Raw genomic sequence first — 21,601 nt, forward strand, 5'->3', positions numbered from 1 at the left:
AATTCTTTTCCGGTCATATTGCCTTTAACTACATATGTCAGACGAGACTCAATGAAAATAAGATCTTGGTCATTTTAGTATACAGTTCTATCACTCTTAATAGAAAACTCTTTATAAACAAGAACTTGTTATTTATAATTTACATAGATTGGTGTAGCGTACATATTGAATTATTATCATTATATGTAAATAATTAATTTCTTGCTAAATATGGAATTATTATAAATTGATTATAATTGTTTTCAATATGGATAATAAAGCACATAAATTTATTTCATATTAATTTTATTTGTCAATTTTGAAAGTAGTTTTTTGGATTTTAAAAGAAAATGTAAAATATAATATTCATAATGTCAATATTGATTGTGTATATATTATATATAAGGAAATAAGATTGACAGATTTATTTACCATGACTTATCAAGTTACTTGAGCATACGTATGTATAATGGTAAGTAATCATGACTGAATAATGTCAAGTAACTAACATTTAAAGAAAAACTGAAAGTTATTCCTCACATAAAGTAACCTATTTAAATAACTTTCATTTGTTATTGTATGTTGAAATAAAAGTTCTAGGTTTTCCTCGGAAACAAATGCAAGCCCACTTATTTGGGGACCATCTTTTCAGCTGTGATGTCAGTTTTTCGCTGGCATCACTTATGTGCTTAATTTTCGGGACCCGGACTCCACATTCTTGAAATATATAAGAGATAGATAAATTTTGAATACAAATGTGAAAAGTATGTCCCAAATTTAGTAGGATTACATACTTGGTTTATCAAAATTTCCAAAATGGTACTTTTTGATACCTTTCAATGAACCGCAAATATGGCAACTCTACCCAATTTTGCTTTTAATTTTATGTTAAACACTCTTAGTGTACGAATATTCATCAAAATTGTTAGAGCCGATCCCGATATATATAGGGCGCACCACCCGGTCCTGATTATATCATATAATAAATGATTGATTTACAAAAATTAATATTAAAACCAAATATAATGTGTATGGAATGTGTTAAAAAACCTTACATTATTTACAAAAACGAAATCAACTAAAAAAAAGTTTGTCGAAACAATGAATGGTCGGCCTGCTATTACATTCAACGACAAAAAGTAATTCTTCTTTGTAACTAAAACCTACATCGAATATATTACTTTTAATGGCTTCTTCAATTTTAAATTTGATCACACATTTCTATAAAATATTCATTTTTTTTTTTTCAAAAGTCCAATATTTTTCAATACAATTTTATGTGAAGTTGATAGTGCAAACTCTGGAATAAATAACCATAAAACTTAAGAACATAAGTTTTTAACCGGTTAGCATTCGCGTTGGAGAATTTTACTCATATTCAATTTAAAACATAAGTACTCCTAATTTTCAAATTGTATAATGAAACATTTATTATCTTCATAGAATTTTATCTACTTTCGAATTATGTACTTATCAGATTTTTTCAACTAATCTATAGTTAAAAAAAAAAATGTTTTTTTCAAGTTTATCCGAAATACCTCAAATCACGAGAGTAAAGGTATTCTTTTCACGAGATCCATCCTCAGTAAAAAAACTTAATTTTTTTCTGCTCTAATTTTTTTTACTTTCAAATATCATTCAATTTATGACGTAATCGAAAAATTTTTAATTAGCTAGTGGATTAGCATGTAAAGAAAAATTTTAAAATGATTTTGACCCCCTTCAAGCCGTCGTCTTAACTCAAAATTTGGCATACTTATCAAGGATTAATGACAATACAATAATTTAATAAGTTTCTTTGATTATCCAAATAAGCATTTTCAGGAATAACGATTTCCATACCTAAGATATATACATTTATTTGCGCTTCCACCATATTTATACTGAATTTTTGATAAATAAATAATAGTCAAAAAAAACTAAAAACACAAAATAAACAATAGTTTAAAAAAGTAAAGAAACACGCTTTGGTAACTAGCTGAACTAAAAGGTAAAAAACAATTTCTTTAAATTAAAAAAATCATTTTATTGTAAAAAAACGTGGGGTGCTTTTAAAGGTATTTTATAATGACTTCACTTTCACCAATATCTGTCTAGAAAATATTTACAATAATTCAAAACTTAGCACGGTTTTTTACGATAAAATAATGATTTTTTGAATTTACAGAAATTATTTTCTACCTTTAAGTTCAGCTAGTTACAAAAGCGTGTTTTTTAGTTTTTTTAAAACTATTATTTATTTTTCAAATGTAATGAACCCTAAATATTAATGTTAAATCAATCGCATAATTGTATGAATCGATACGATACGATATAGTTGAATCCAATTGATATAGATGCGAACAGATAGAATGAAGTAACTTCTTTTATATATATTAAATAATTTTTTTTAATATAAAAGGTGTTGTTTTATCACACGTTTACTTAACTTGATGTAGTTAGTATACGTGTTGTTAATAATATTTGGTCCGTTTTGTTATGTTTTTGTTTGTCTATTCATTTCTACATAACATAACATAACATACATAACATACATAATCCAGTTAGTTAATCATAAATAGAGTCACAATCAAACAAAACTAAAAGAAGGCATCATATCATAATAGTATCGTCTTAATAAAATATAAATACAGAAACAGAAACAGAAGCAGAAGCAATGAAATATACACATATACATACATCATAAATACAGGGTTATTCATTGTCACGAAATATTAATAACTTGGTAATGCATAGAAAAAATTTAGATTTCATTACACACACAAAATATTCGCACGAGCGCTAAAGTAAGTTCAGACTTCTGGTTGAAATTATTTGTAACATATTTTCAACTTTTATGATGAATTTTGTGATTACTAAAATTTTTCGATATCTGTCTTGGTTTTCGTAATATCGAAAGATAAATAATTTAAGCAAATTTTCAATTTTCGATATTTTGAAAATTCCTGTAGAAAAATTGTATTCTTACTTTTCGTCTTGTCAAAATATTGCATAATTCACCATCAAAATAAAAAAAATAAATCTTATTAAATTTGTGCCGCCTCTACCGTGCTTATACATCTTTAATTAGTCAAGCACAACGGAATTTTTTGTTTGCAATAATTTATTAAGGTTTTAACTTAAATAGTTTTAATTTCCATCGAGAAGAAATCCATGAAAACAATTCACCCGTCTATCGTTTTCCCTTAAGATCAATGTTATATATGTTTACGTTTGAAGTCATTTATTTATTTAAATAATCCGGCAACCCTCCTAAAATTTTCGGAAATTTATTTAGACTAAAAAAAAAATCAAGAATATAAATAGTGGTTGTGTTACACTTAAGTTAGGGCAGTAAATTTTTGTTTTCCCGTTTTTAAAACAAGAAATGGCATTTCGTTGTCAAAAATGTCACGATTTTTAGAAAACAGATTCCAGATAATACGTTTCGCGTTTTTCGGGAATCCTGTTTACTACGAAAATAAATTTAAAATGTACGTCCAATAAGATTTCATCTATCTTTCATATCGAATAACCCTGTATATATTCTACTGATTATTATAAAGACAATGAAGGCTAAACAGCCTCGCCGTTGAGTGTGTCTTTACGTTACGTACGTACAGTTTATGTGACTGACTGATTTTTTTTAGATTGGTATAATATTAATATTTGAGGAATACATCATAATACGTAACGAAATTTATTATTGGATGTAGCAATGAAATGTAGATAATGAAATCAACCATGTTTTGAACTTTTAATTTTCGGTTGAGTCTTATTAACCGACTGCAAACAAAAAAGGAGGAGGTTCTCAATTCAACTGTATTGTTTGTTACCTCAGAACGTTTGACTGGGTGAATCGATTTTGATGATTCTTTTTCTAATTTAAAAGCTGGTACCACTCGTGTAGTCCTTTTTCCTAATTTGGTCCAGTTTTGACAATAGCATCCATGAGAAAACCGTATAAGTCTTAAATTTGCATTAAATATGTGCGCGACAAATGGACGAATAACTCAATATCATGCCAACCAAATTTCGATGACTATAGATTTACTAAAAACCGAAAATACAAAAATTTTTAACAAGAAAAAAATCGACTTGAAAAGAAAAATTAATTTGTAAAATTTTCAAAATTGAAATAGACTTGGTCCAACTTTATAAAAAAAAATCAAGCCCTATCTATATCGAACATTACTCATCAATTTAGTCATCATCCATTTGATTGAATGCGATGACGTATAAGACTTGATTTGATCCTTGAATAAGAACTATTTAATATACAGTGGAATATGAAATAGCAGTTTGTTGATTGTATGCGTGTATTTTTATAAGAAGAAAACCGCTTTTTTCATATATTATATTATATTATACAGTTGTGTTGTTGTTGTTGTTGTTGTTGTTGTTCAATTGCATAAAATACATATTTGTATGTATATGTATAAATAAATATATCTGTATCAATCTGTATATACTTAAACTAACACATAAGTAAACTACCTGGCTGCTTGCCTGCCTCTGAGTAACAACAACAACAACTTAAAGTCGTGGGAACTTTAAGTTATATGGTCAACGTAAAACAACAGCAAACATGTTAATAATAATAATAACTAGCTAGACCCGTAAGGAAATCCACTCCTGTAGTTACTTTAGCCCGTGGATACCTTGTACTGTTGGCTTAAAACAACAATCAACAAATTTCGTATAAAAGTGGTGAAAAAATCAAAAGCTCTTAAATTAATATTATGAGAACAGGTATTACAAGAGAAATTTACAAAATTTAAGAAATTCCCGACAATGTTTTTGGGAACGTAACCCTAAACACACACTTGAAACATATCTAAGAACATTCTTCATTAAATTGCTTTCCAAACCACAAAACAAAGGTTTATTCGTTTAGTTGCCACAGACAGACACACAAACACGCCCCTTTTTTAGATCCCTTTTTTAGATCGGGGGTTAAAAACAGTAGTTATAAGTTTGGAGTATTAGGAGAGCATTAGTAAAAACTAACATGTTTGCCTATTAAACTTTATATTTAAATTTATGATATTTTTTTCGTTCAAATTATTTCTCGAACGTGTTTTTTCCTAAGCGGTACATTTTTAGACCGTGAGTATATTTTTCATCAAATCTAAACATTATAAGATTGAAAATGAGTAGTGAATCATGGGATTTGATAAAAGAATAAGGAAGGTAAGAGTGGGACAGAATAAAACTTGCTAGAGTAATAATATATATAAGATAATGCATATTCTGATAATCATTTTGTATCTTTGTCATGTTTACATAATTGTTGTTAAACTGTCTTTGGTATCAAAGTTTTAAAACTGTTTTGTATGTATAATTGTATATGTTTTATATTTATGTAAGTAATTAAATGTTATTGTACTACAATTATTGCGTTAATGAATATTGAGTGACTAATTAATAAATATATTTATTTACTTATTTGTGAACATTGATATCTCTATACAGAGTGGGTCATTTTAATCTATAATGATTGATAGCTCGTTTTGTATAGTTAACCAACCAAAAAATAACTGAAACAAAAGTTGCAGAGCTTGATGTTCTGATATCTGATTGATCAGACTATTTTTGCGTAAATCGTAAACGAAGACTCGTTACTACATAGTACGGAACTACGTCAAAATGCCTTGCCCAAAGTTGGTTAAAGGCAATAGACGGCATTCGCCTGTGTCCATGACTTTGACCAACAATTATCGATTTATTTTCTTTTAATTATTTTATTTTTCGCGTATTTTCTTTTAATTACATGCAATAATGTTATATTTTTAACTTACATTTTTCTTCAAAAGAAATTTATTTTTCTCAAAACCTTTCTAATTGTTCAGATATCATTTACGAGAAATAAGTATACATTTATTCAGATTTTCGAATTGAGAAAAATTGCTTTGCATCAATAATTTGTTAAAAGACAAACTAGAACCTGTTAATATTAACTAACACTCAATAAAAATTTACCGTACAAATTACATTTAATCGTAACACTAATATGGTGTAGATCAAACTAACTAGATTAATAACTTTTTGTTGTGAGGGGAAAGTTGTCTAAATGAGCCTGCTGCATAGATCGGACCATTGCAGAATTTAGTTTATTTTTATAATCGGTAAATAGACACACACACACAAATACACACACACACTCAGGCATTATAGATACTCCAAAACGTAAAGATATTCCTCGGGAGAACAATTTTTTCTACCCGGGTGAAAACAATAACTGCTTTTATAGACTCAACTATAAAATTATAAAAAAGCTTTCAAAATGTATCGTTTTTTGAGATTTTTCATCTCTTAACCGGAATTTTTAAATAACTTGATCCAAAATTTGAAATTCATTACAATTTTATGTTTCTTGACGACATTCCCATATATTTATTTAATGAACACGTCTCATTAATAACCATTTTATTATTTCAATAAACAGTATCGATTGGTAATACTATAATTATTATAAGTACTTCTTATTATATTTGTCATTTGCCTATTTTAGGGTTTAGATAGATTAGGTTTAACAATTTCAAGAGTAACTGTAAAAACCTATATATCTTATATTTAAAGCTGAAATACCCGGTGTTGCTTGGGTATGTTCCCATATAAATAATTGAATTGTTTTGAAAATTTTCAACTGTCTATCATTTATAGTCTTAGAGAAAATGGATACCAAAGTTTTATCCTAATTTGCACCCCACGAGTAAACAGTGATGTTTACGAGAAATTGTTTTGAACAAAAATTGTTTCTTTAACGCTTTACAAGATGAGTCCCATGGACACAATTGGCCTATGTTGCTCGATTACAAACTCAAACTTTCTGTTTACGTACAGAGCGCGCTATAAAAATTTCAAGTTGATATATTTTTTCGTTTTTGAGTTATCGTGAGCACAGAACAGATGGACTAATAAGGTGATTTTATGAACACCTATTACAATTTTTTTTTGTAGAATCAATACTTTTAAACATTACACATTAAACTGCATATACCTTGATATAAATATTTCATTTATACAGGCTATAGAAATTGTATCCAAATAATTTCGAATAATCAAAATAATACATAGAATTTTTTAAGAATTCAACAAGGCGGAAACAATGCGATAGAACGGATATATACACTTCATCTCGAAAAAGAATATATATATGTTTAGCGTTTTTCAATTCTCATATTTTTCTGTTGTGTAAAGGAAGTTTGTGAAACGTTGAAGGTGTAATTACTATTTTGTTATAATATTTATAAGTGGAAGTACTAATCAAAACACGATTGTTTCATTTTTATGTTGAATTTCAAAACAACAATATTTGAAATTTGTTAGGCAGTAGACTTTTATACAAACAACTCATATGTTTGTCTTTACTTCACCAATCAACCCTGTTGGGTAGTTGTATCACATTCGTGGTACTATTCGCCATATTTGATCTGGCGATGAGTTTGAGACAACCTCATTTTGGTCGGTATAAATAATTTCCTTTTCAGTGTACACACTGAGACAAGACGTTTAAAAATTACGATCATATTGCTTTCAATATTTTATAAACACATTTTACTAAAAAATTTCTTTTATAAGTTCTAAATTTTATGAAATCTTATTTTATTTTTATTTCATTCATTTTTTTTTGTTTTTTTTATAAAATTTATTTGTATACCCAAAAAAAATATTGCTCATATTTTTATAAAATTTTTTTAATACATTATTATTGTCTTTTCTAGGCTATATATAAATAATATAACATTTGTCTACATTTCTATAACGAAAATTCGATTGAATTAGAAATGTAAAAAAGAAAAACAATATTATATAATATTTTTACAAACAAATGAACATATATCAGAAATCATACTTCCGACATTTTTATGGTTTTATTTTTCCATTTGATTATGTGTGTGTGTGTGTGTGTATCTTTCTTAAAGAAAATTCTGTCCTCATATATTATATATTGGTGTTATACTTTTGTGCTTTTCCTATCTATTTACGTATATATGAAAGAAAAAAAGGTACAATACCATAAATAGTACGATTTTTATACAAAAATGTATAAAGCGTGATTATTAAATTAGTTGAAAAAATCTGCATATAAAGAATGTAAAATCATGACGACAATGTTTGATTTTGAAGTCTCAAAACTTTTTTATAGGTAGACTTTTACTCATAGAATATGTGGTTAAATTTTCAACTTGAATACCGATGCAAATTTTTTAAGAAAAAAATAATTGACAAAAAAAACTTTTTTATTTCGGAGCTAGATGAAATTCTATATTTAGGGTAATTTTGACCCAAACAATCCAAAAATCGGGTTTATTCAATGATTCGAGAAGAAGTTTTTGAGATATCTCCTAAAATCTAGCTCAAACGGTCAATATCTTGGAAACTTCGACTCCAATCGTTAAATGAACCCGATTTTTGTATTTTTTGGGTCAAAATTACCCTAGAAAATAATTTTAAACCAAATCGAAGATGAAAAAAATTTCTCGATTTTTTTCAATTTTTTTAAGGGGTACCCCTTTGAAAAAATCGAAAAAATCACAAAATTTTTTTTGTTTCGGAATTCGATAAAATTCTATATTTAGGGTAATTTTGACCCAAAAAAACCAAAAATCGGGTTTATTAATCGATTGGATGAGAAGTTTTTGAGATATCACCTAAAATCTAGCTCAAATGGTCAATATCTTGGAAACTTCTACTCCAATCGTTAAATGAACCCGATTTTTGTATTTTTTGGGTCAAAATTACCCTAGAAAATAATTTTAAACCAAATCGAAGATGAAAAAAATTTCTCGATTTTTTTCAATTTTTTTTATTTCGAAAATCGATAAAATTCTACATTAAGGTTTTATTTAACTATTCGATGAGAAGTTTTTGAAATATCACCTTCGTAAAATTCGATATAAAAGACAGTGGATCTTATGGAAAAATCTCAACAAAAGAAAACAAACAAAATATTAGCAATGAAAACGAAAAGAAATAAAGAACCAAGGGTCTCCATCCACGTAAGCGATGTACGAGCAGGGTAGGTAGATTTAGGAATGCAATAATTTTCAACTTTGATGAAGAATTTTGAACTTCATTGGATATCTGCCTTGGTTTTCGTAATTTTGAAAGCTGAATAATATAAAAAATAATTTTTAATATTATGTTAATCACGGTATAGGTGAAAGAAAGCTTTGGCTAAAGAGTGGCTTAGAACTTGTAGAATATACTGTATATTACATATTTTACCCAAGCATTATCTACATTGAAATTCAGCCAACTTTATGGCAAATAATATAAAAATTGTATATATTTTATATATTATATATACATAATATATATACATATATATTATGTATATATGTATATATATTATATTTGTATTTCTTTTAACTTAAATATTTTAGTTCTGCTTTATATTTCTGATGAACGGCTTAAAGGGCAAACATTTTAAGGTCTCAACTATGTGTAAACTAATATAAATTTAATTTACTAAAAAACAGTCGACTTTTTAAATTACGCATACTTATTATAAGTGTATTTGTCAAAGTTTCCTATTTTTAACGAACGGTTTAAAGCGAGAACGTTTTAAGGTCTCAATTATGTGTAAGCTAATATAAATAAATTATAATAAAAAACAGTCGACTTTATAAAACACAAATTTTAACAGCTCAAATCTATAAATTAAACACTGTAAGGGATTTTAAAAAAATTTTCCTTCTTATAAAAAGCAATAATGACAATTGCAAAGTGATTGCAACATGTGCAAAGTGATTTTTTGGGAACGTCCTTAAACCGCTTTTTATAAATAATGATATAAACTTCGTATGACTAGAATATAGTCTAAAACTATATCGTCATAGAATAGGTACCTACATGTATCGTATCGTTAGTTATACACATTACTACTATCCTAGCTATAGCTACGTACTAGCTAGCTACTGACTGCTTGTTGTACATTCACTATGATATTCTTTTATTTATATGCAGCCATATTTCTGACTCGTATCCTAGCAACCATTCCAGTTCCGCCATTTGTCATTTTCCAACGGAATTTTTTTTACTATGAGAATATTTTTCATATATGAGAGAGAATCTCTCATATACAAAGTATCTATATAATAATAATAATAATAATAATAATAATAAGTTCATGTTGCATATTATATAATATAAGCATATACAGGTGTTTTATATAATGTATTCATTCTACTAGACCAGAGCGAATCATCTAGTTTCTTGAGTATAGTGGCTTCAGAACATTTTCAAAAGTATATTGGCATAGTGAGGGCTGGTAAGGGGGTGTATCATACCCTGGGCGCTATTCACTCATTAAAACAAAAAAAAATTGGATAGTTTTTATTTTTACTATAATTGATTTCTGGAAAATATATTTTAAGTTCCAGTGTAATAATATATTCATAATAAAAATGGAACACATTTTCTACTGGCAGGGCTGATTCGACCTGTGTCTGTCAGCGCTTTCTTATGGCATCTACGATGTGTGGCTACATAAATTATCTCCTTTTTTGATTTGTCTGATAAGATAATAGGTTAGATATGATCTTCAATCATTCGACTGAACTAGCCAAAATTCGATACAAGCTCTGTGAAGAAGTAATAGAAAAAACGAGGCTTCTTTGTAAAAAATGGGATATTGATACAATAATACGTGTAAGAAGACACAGCAAAATGCCCGGCGAATAGGCTAGAGATAAATTATAGATATCTTTGGATCTAATTCTAGATGATCATAAAGTCAAGGCTTATGGACTATACGAATATCACAGAGCTTTATTATTATTCAGGATCCAATCCGGTGTATTTACCAGGTAACTACTTTCAGTACACCAGTATTCTATCTTCCATGGTCCTTACATTGTGTTCTTAGTATTGAGTCAATGATTATAAAATAGTCCTGTATATTAATGTATAAATGTATTTGTATATAATTTTGTATATATATATATATATATGTAGTATATATGTATAATACATATAAATTTTGTTCGGATGTTTTCATAATATTATAAATATTTGAACGTATTAAATTTATTATTTCATATAATCCATTTTAAATTTTATATAAATATACTCATGAGTTTTATATATTAATATATTTTCTTCAAAATAAATAAAACGATTATGATGATAAAATAATAATAAGAAATAAAAAAAAATAATCAACTAGAAAATAAGTCAATAAGTAATCGATAAAATAATTGCACGTTAATAAAATGCCAATATTATTATGTACCAATTAGTACAGGAAATTCGGTCGAGGCTTAAATTCTAGCTTAAATTAATTAATGTTACCTAAATTTTTGTACTTCGATTTTTCTTAAACACTACTTTTTTCTCTCGACATGACAAACCGTACGAATTATTTTTTAAAATTTGTACTGAACTAAATACGCGCCGCAAATACTGAACTAAATGTAATGAACAGTGGATTATTACGTGTAGAGAGTGTCACTTACGTTCTTAATTCCACTCATTGTACAATTATGTTCCCTGGCTGACCCGTTTTTAACGCTTCAACCTTCTTCTTTTTTTCTTAGGATGTGAAATATTGAAAATATACGTATTTAATCAGTCTAGTTGGTTTAAAATGAAAAAAATTAAATTTGTTTTGGTGTCTTCTTTAGAGATACAGTATTCAATTATTTTTCCTCAAGTTCGGTCACTCAATACATTTTATTACGGCAGAACTTTCTTTGAAATTGAAGATTCCAAATATGAATTAACTTACCGTGTCTGCGTGGCTGTTGACTGGATATTGATACTTAATTCTTCCAAAGGAAATAACAAAAGTAATAATCGACCACCAAATTTAATTAATGTCTTAATTTTTTCCTAATTATCATTTTGAACTCTACAATTTGACAAAGGTTTGATCACTATAAATGCTTGGACCAAGTGTAATTCAAGCAATCATGACATTATGACAAATTTAACACTTTTGGTATCGACATCGATTTAAAAAAAAAATAATGCATCAAAAGCCAAATCTTAACCAATATTATTTTAGATAAATTATTAACCAAAATTTTTTAATTGAAATTAAGATTTATGCTTAAATTTTTTCATCTAATTTTAAATATTATTAATGAATTTTGACGTCCTTTCAATTTTTTTGAATTTTGTAATCGATTACATTTATTTTACAACTTTAAACACACATTAAATTAAAAATCAAAAAGTTCAAGTTTTTGTTACAAAAAAACTAAGAATAAAATCACAAAACACAATTATCAAAAATATAATTTTATTAATTGATTAAAATTTCAAGCATAGGTCGCACATAAACAAACAAATTTCTAGAAACTTACACCTAAACATTTGTAAATCATTAGAAATAATAATATCGCACTAAACATTTTTAATAAATATTTATTTTAAATAATAAATAATATGCGTAATGTTATCTAAATAGATTAAACTCTTTTAATTCTCATACATTCCTATTAACGTTATCAAATAGTTTATACGTGAAAAGGTATCAAAAATGATTCAATTATGAGATTTTTTTCAATACATTTAATATACTCATCAAAAGTATTAAAAGCAAATTTTTTTATAAAAAAAGGACCCTGCAAGATTGGAAAATGGCTTTCTGTGAAACTTTTTCAAAATGTTCTTCAGATCGTTTTGATCAAATAGTCTCACGGGCAAACAAATTTTTTACGAGCTCGTTAGAAAGTTTTGTGGCCGTGAGAGTTTTTGATTAGAACGATCTGAGAAGCATTTTGGGGGTTGAAAACACAAGTGTTTAATAGATTCTTGAGTAATTATCTTCTCAAAGAGGATCATGCAAAGAAATTTGTATAACTCATGTGATTTAATGCCAAATATTTTTGATTTTTCATCTTGTACTGAATAAGAGACGTGTAACCTCCCCTAAAATGAGAAAAATTGTACCTATATATTTTCGGAAAAAATATGACTAATAAATTCAATATTTAATACTAAATATATATATATTTATCTTTGTTTATTAATTAATTTTCATTACTCATTTGTTTTCAATTAATAGATATTTTTCTGTTATAAATATTCATATGTAAATATATTGATTAATTTATTTAATTAATCAATTTTATTTAATTTGATTAAAAAATATATTTCACAATATATATATTAATAGTGTAGTTATAAAATATATACAGGTAATCTAATTAAATATGTATGTAGTTCGTTTAAAAAATGCAATTAAACATGTAAATAAATAAATATCTCTCATGATAATTTCATTTTTTTAATTATTTAAAATTATCTCTTTCAAATTCAATTAATTAAATAAAATCACTATGTATTTGCTTTTAAGTGGGAAATCTTAGACAAGCGACTTTTTAATGACACGGAACGTATAATTTTTGTAGTTTAAATAATAAATATGCATGAAAATTCGAAAATTCAAGAAGAATAAATGATCAATATCTAAATGATGAGATAAGTATCTTGTTACAATTTCTTGCTTAAATTTATAAGATTTTATGAGTACACAAAATTAAGAATGAAATAACAAATAATTTATTCGTGTAAGAAACAATTAAATTATTGATCTAAATCGATTTTTTGCCGCATCCAATCCATTTTAAATGGATTAATTAATTTATATGTAGATAATTTTAAGTGTAACAACATAACAGTCAGTGTACATATTTGAATAACAATAAACTTAAAAATATTTCAAATCATTTTATAATATAATAAGATTACAAAGTTTTAAAAATGGTTTTTATTTCTTTATGATTTATATTACATGTTTTAGAATAGGGTCGAAGCTCCACCCAAGGTAAATCTAGAGCTCTCTAATTTGAAACCAATGAGTTATTTAACAAAATGTAAATGTGACTGACACTACATGCAAAACGAAATCGTGTTCGAGTTTGTATTTTGACTTCGATTTAAAATTATATCTGGGACCAAATTACAATGTAAAATGGTAAAATAAAGAACTTTAGTATTAATTAATCTTTACTAGAAAAACGTGACTGATACTACCGTCATCTTGGATTGAAAAATAGTTGTATTTTGAGTTACAATTTTAAAGAAACATTAGAAATTAATATTAGGGAACACAAGATAAGAACTTCGAACTTCTGAAAAGCATTGTAAACTTAAAGGATTGTGACGTAGCTATTTATTTCTTCAGGCATAATATTTACGTTCTTTTATAAATAATTTTGAAGAACTAAAAAATCATACCATACGATGATATTTAGATTTAACAAAAAAATAAGTATAATAAACTTCATAGATGTGAACTTATATTATAATATTTTTTTATTAAATAAATGTATGCAAGAAGATTTTATAATTCTACCTCCAAAATTTATAAACAAAAAAAATTGTGTTTTCTTATTAAAAATAAAAAGCGTGAAAACGTTACAACTCGTGCCGAACACTAGATATCACAATTCATGAATACATACATCTGTAAAGGTACGCTGACTACTGACTTCGCTGCTTCTTCTTTAATATAAATGTAAGCACATAATACATAATATATTGAATAAGACACGACATGGGAACAAATTTAATTTAAAAAAATTAAAAAAAACCAATTAGTACAGTTAAAAATGTAACAGATTAAGGAAAATGAAATAAACCACTCACTTTTTACCAAAACCTCGTGGAATGTTTGTGTTAGGTGTCAAATGTCATTCGTAAAGCATGAGCTAGTTGCACAAGTGTTTCTATTTGTTAATTTATAAACAATAAATTATTAATTATATGAAACGGTTCCTGTGAAGATTGACTGAATAAAGTTAATAAATAGGCAACTTGTTTCACGTATATGCTATATATGTATAATTGTCTTTCGATAATTCGACAAGCACTCGCATATACGTAAGGCAAGTTGCCTATTTATTAATATTTTAAGTCGATTTTCACATGAACTGCTGCATATAATTAACAATTTAATCTTTATTAACAAATAGAAACATTTGCTTGACTAATTAACTGTTTACGAATAACATATGGCACTCAAGAAACGTATTCCATCAGGTTTAGGAAAAAGTGAGTGGTTTATACCATTTTTTAGGTGAATTTTGTAACATCTTTTACTGTACTAAATAGAAAAAAAATCTAACTAAAAACTTAAAAATAGATAAAAATAGATAATAAATAATTCAATAAATTATACAATACAAGCATATATTAATAGAATTAGATTTAAAAAATACATTCATCTGCAAAGAAATTGTATTTTTATTTTGTTTAGATATTATTATTTAATTTTTTTTTCTCCTTAATTCTCTGGTTCATCAAGGAACGTGTCTTTTAAGATTAAATAATTTCGAACTATTTTTTAAAAATGGTCCTTTTTATGTTTTGCTAACAAATGATGAATCATTCCAAATTTCTGTATTTAAATCTTCAAAGCGGTTTGATTATTTGAAAAATCTGAAACACGAATAAAAAATTATTGGAAAATAATAATTTATAGAATTATTTGTAAGGAATTGGCAAATTTTTCTTGAGTCAAGAAGTTTCCTGTCGCAAATAACCCGATTTCGAGTTACATTCTAGTACAAGATGAGGTGCTTGTCAGGGGTGCTTTCGACATTTAAAACAAGAGTTGAGTAGCCTTTTTGAAAAATTATTTTTTGTTACCGATTTTAATGAAAATCAGTTTCTAGGATTATTTTTACCCACAAATAATGAAAATTTCATTCATTTATCCGCCAAGTCCACTCTACATTAAATGATCCACTCTATATAAACAATTATTCTTTAATACATAACTGAAATCAGAATTTGTTTTAACAACAGAATTCTTTCATTCTTCGATTTCAATTTTACAATTCAAACATTCATTTGACGTAGTACCTATATACATGGTGAACAAATTGAAGTTTTATATTTTGAATTTAAATAAAAATCAAACGATATGAGATATCAATAAATTTTTGGAACGAAATTCCATAACACAGCTCGCCATGGTGACCAAACTGTTAGAAATCCTTACGTGAGCATCTGTGATATGCTATGTATGTGTGTGTGTTTTTGTACATTAAGAGCCAACAGCTACAAGTTGGGACCTACGGAGTCAAGACCGTGATCTAAGTGTCCTGAGCACGGTATCCATTTCAGATTATCATCTCTTGTCGTTTTTGAGTTAATGTGTGTCCACAGACAGTCGGGCGGACGGACAACCGGAAATGGAGTAATAAGGTGATGTTCTGAAACCTTATATCAAAATTTTGTTCGTAGTTATCATATTTTTAACCATTTTAATCTTGGGAATAAACTTAGTATGTCTTGATATATAAAAACCATATTGATATCTTACACCGGTTTGTCACATCTGTTATTTGATCATCCTTTATACATTAGATGAGCATATATACATATAGATAGCATACATTCGTAGTTTGCGGTGGATATGTATAAAGGAAACAAGAGAAAAGAATCAAATCTACTAAACAAATATTTAGAAAATCAAATTGCACTTACGTTTCAAATGAGAGAACCATCAAGAAGATAGTAAAATCAAGGTAGTTGTAGCCTAAATGTTCCAAACAAAAGTCTATTGCTAGTTTAATAAGTTTTCTAACATAATACAAAGGAAGAGGAATGAGTTTCTACACATTTCTTTATTCAAAAAGTATACAGTGTGTCCTTATAGTGTTTTGATACCAAAACGAAAGTGAATCCAAAAATAGTAATTTTGTGTGTCAATTAATGAGTATTTAATATGCCTTCTGTATAAATTTCAAATAAGTCGAATATGAAGAAGTCGTTATAAATGTTAGCTTTTTAGTCTATAAGTGCTTTTAAAAATGTTACCAATCATATAAAAAACTTTTATCAATATTCCTCAATTTTTAAGCTTAAATATCAATTACAAAAACCAAAAATTAAGAACTTTGCAAAAAAATGAAAACTTTTTTTTGGTAAAAACACTGACTTTGATAGTTAATTTCTTCTAAACCGTTCAAAAAATCGATATGAATTTTTCACAAGACGTATAAAAATATGATTGATAAATAAAATTTCAAATGTTTTGGATCATTTGCATTTTTTTGTTATCGAAATACCTTAAAAGGTAGAGACAACACTCTCCCACATGTAACTCCTCAAAAAGTCGATTGAGCTAAGCCGACTTCGATATAAAGTAACTCCGTTTAGATGTCTTACAATAAAATTTAATAACGATTGATTACATTTAGAAGTATGTAAAAATAATAATTATAAACAGATGCGTTTATGTAAACTTGTTTATTTCATTTCATTGCCAATGTTAGTCATTGAAGTACCAATTAGGATTAATCAATAAATGATTACATGTTCAAAATACAAAACCAAATTCGGTTATGTAATTAAAATTTAACTACTTAGAATGAAAAAAAAAATAAAAATAAAGGAAAATTATACAAACTTACTCTTACATATTCCACACAAATACTTTATTTTGATGCGCCTTTGTAATGTAGGTACATTTATATATGGTTCTCCTTTGTGTATAAGTCTATCCATATTTTAGTCTCAAAAGTCCCAAAAGAAATAACAATAATTAGTTATTTAACCCAGAGCTGGTCCGGAAATATTGAACTTTGTGCAAACCCGATGCTACAGATTTTCTTACTCCAGAACTGATTTACTTCGTATTCTAAAATCCAACCACGATAAGTACATTTCAGAAACTTGGAATTCATTTAAAAATTATCTTCTTCGTTTTCATTTCCGCCCCTAAAATTTGAAAATAAACAGCAATTATAATTTAAAGTTTGTCATGAGTTATTGAGAAAAATAGAACATTAAAAAAGTCACTATAGTAAAATGTAATTCGATAAGATTTTGACAGTAATGTGCCTTTATAAACTCTTTATCCCACGTACAATGGGATAATATTTATTGTCATATACTTGTCTCCTTAGATCGTTTCCACATTTACTTGGATAAATAAGGTAATTTTAGAGCTAATACATGCAAACAGAGTTCTGGCCAGAGATGGAAGGAATGCTTTCATTAGATCAAAACCAATCTATGGCAAAGAAAAGAAGAGAAGATGGAGAGGAAGATAAGGCAAATATTTGGTAACCCAAACTCATTTTTATGCCCGCTGAAATGGACTTAAAATTAAAAACCATTCCTTTATAGCCTTCAGCTTTCTTGATCTCACTGAACCTCCTCCCATAACACTCGAAGGAATTGTTTTACACAGCTTAAATATATACACAGTTTTCAATTTTTTAAGTGTAAAATAGTCATGAGTCATTGAGTATATCAGAAAAGATGGCCATAAATTGTTTTACATTCAATATTTTATGCTTACAGAAATCTGTAATTGATCGTTCAAAATGATGATCATAGATGGAGGAGTAAAATGTCAGATTAAATTTAATTTTTGTGTTATTCTAATGTATGAGCTATATTATTGTAAAGTTTCATTCAAATCTATTGAGTGGTCTTTGCGTGAAAGCGTAAGAAACAAACAAACAAACATTCTTACTTTCACATTTATAATATATAGGGATTTATACAATCTTGTACACATAGTACAAGTAAATAAATTTATTAAACATCGATAATGTTGACAAACAAGAGCAACAATTTGATCGGACTTGAATGTATTCTTTGATCAATCATTGTTGATACAAAACTTGTGTGCATTGGATTGCATTGGATTGCATTGACGATCGAACCGTGCAACTATGCACAACGATATAAACATAAAGACAGGTGAACTAAAATATATTCCAAAATAGGTATCAAGAAGCTCAAATAAATACACAAACAATAAAGTAAGTATATGCTTTATATAACTATTTACATTTATTTATTTATTTTTATTTATTAATAATAAAATATTTATGTTTTTATGATTAAAAGAATTTTAAACTAATAATAATAACAAAGTATGTTGAATATGATCTTTAGGGACTCGATCAATAACTTTCTGATTCAGAAAATGATCGCATTAAGGTAGTACGAGCACCAATTTTAGATTTAAGGTTGAAATTATTTATACCTTTGTTTCAACTCTGATGATGAATAAAAATACTACAGTGTTGACACCATACTAAATTATTTTTACCTTCAAAAATAGTAATATTTTTTCGTATTCATGATAAACTTTCTCATGGAATCACCCTTACAACATCTTTTAGCTTGAAATTAAAACTTTTTCGTTTTCAAGGCGAAAACAATAATTTTGTATGAGAAAATCAATAATAATAATACTGATATGTACCTATAATAATATTTAATAATTATTTATATCATTTCCTTCAATCAAATAAGTATAAATCCTTATATATTTTAAATGCGAAAGTGTGTTGGTTTGTTTGTTTGTTATGCTTTCATGCAAAAACTATTGAATGCATAATTTATCTTTATAATTTATAAAGATAACAGTTACACATTCACTTCGCAGGGTGTTTTTGAATACTATTGATTGGATTTTAAAGAAACTTTTGAAACTAAACAACTTTGCAATGCCTCCATCAGAATAAAATATAGGCTGTAATTTATTAAAATACTGACAGCTACCATTTCTATTTTGAAAGCAAAGACTAAATAGTCAGCACTTTTAAAATGAAAATTTTCCAGCGATGCAGGCGGGTATCAAGCTAGTATTTCATATAAATTATGGTTAAATTGTTTATAATGTGGATTGTGGATGGATATATATTTAATTGCATTAAAACTCAACTTTTTGATTTGACTTTTTTGCATATATTGAATATTTAACATTGAATTACTTGAATTTCTTTGTAATTAATAATTTTTTTTTATAATTTTTATATACAATCAATATAAATTCTTTCTGTATGTCTACCATATTTGGATTCATCTTTATATTCTATGAAAATGATTCGATGATACAAGAAACAAATATTTTTAGGAATCCGTATCACAAAAATTCAATCCATAGGAAAAAGCGATTGTATAATAATTCATATACACAAAAGTCATGTTCTGACATCAAATTGGACTTAGTTCTCCGGGATTGTTTTAATAGTCAATCAAGATTCTATACATCGAAAAATTTTATTCTTAATTTGACTGTTAGTTTTCCCAAGTTCTGGCAGAGAGCCGTTTTCCTATCTAATATTGCGGGGTCCTCTTTGACATCATTTCATATTTTAATAAGTGTCTCCTCTTGAATGAATTATAGAGTTTGAGATATCAAAATAATGATATGGAAATGAATTGAAAATAGATCCATTTTTATGAAAATGTTAAAATAGATTTTCTAGATTTTTATACCATGTATATATGAAATATACATAGTATATTAAGTTTAGTCCCAAGTCTGTAACGCTTAAAAATAATGATGCTAGGAAAAAAATTTTGTCATAGGTGTTCATAAAATCACCTAATTAGTCCAGTTGTCCGTCCGTCCGTCTGTGGACACGATAACTCAAGAACGAAAAAAATATCAAGCTGAAATTTTTACAGCGTACTCAGGACGTAAAAAGTGAGGTCAAGTTCGTAAATGAGCATCATAGGTCAATTGGGTCTTGGGTCCGTAGGACCCATCTTGTAAACCGTTAGAGATAGAACAAAAGTTTAAATGTAAAAAATGTTCCTTATCAAAAATTAAACAACGTTTTGTTTGAAACATTTTTTCGTAAACATAACTGTTTACCCGTGAGGGCGCCAATTAGGCGGAAATTTTATTATATGTACTATACTTGATTAACAGTTTTGTATGGATCACATGTATGTATGTGTAATGTGATAAAGAAATCAACACTGACTATGCATGGTATTTCAACAATTAACTCAGTCAATTGTTTGTTTTCACTTGTTTATCTGAATAATTTCCAATTCACCAATACTAACGACAGCCCGTCCATTTCATATGATGATGAAAGAACAAAAAATTATGATTATAAGAAAAATAGACAATAAAAATTGTTAAACGAATACATAAAATAAATTGGTAAAGAATTATACTTGTTAACAGTAAATAGTTATTTCACACACAAATATGGAAATAACAGCTATTAGGTCGCTAATTGAATAAAATCTTTAAATACCACGGACAGCCAACATGATTGGTGTATAAACGTTAAGAGATAACATTTCATATCATATCATATCAATTATTATTAGTTATACTTAAGTAAGTATATAAAGTTAGTTTTTTTTTTTAAATTTATTTTGTAATAATCATATAAATAAAATCAACAATAATACCTACTTATAATTATTATTATTATTATTACATGTATAATACAATTATTTTATTTTAATCGTATAAAATTTGTAAAAAAATCAGCATTCAATATTATGATCAGTACAATAACCTTACTTTACCAATACAAAATATTTTATATACATTAATAGCCGTGTACAGTGTGATTTAAAATACACATTAGGAAATTTTCTTGCTTTAAATTTTAAACATAGATGATTTTACAATTGAAATTGTTACATGGGCAACAGTTAGGGGGCATGAATGGATGTCGGGCCATATTGACTGGTGATATCCACAATACTTCTGGCAAATTACTATTTATCACTGATGCTACTAATGGTATCAGCAATATTTATTAAAATGACAAAATAGATTATGAATAATAGAGTGGCGAGTAGTGTGACAACAAACATAGCGTTTACACCTACACTGAAAATTTGATTTCTTGATAACATAGGCAAATTTGATCCGAGCTTATTGAAATTCTTTTTGAAA

Source organism: Chrysoperla carnea, chromosome 3 (assembly GCF_905475395.1).
Source record: "Chrysoperla carnea chromosome 3, inChrCarn1.1, whole genome shotgun sequence".
Lineage (NCBI taxonomy): Eukaryota > Metazoa > Arthropoda > Insecta > Neuroptera > Chrysopidae > Chrysoperla > Chrysoperla carnea.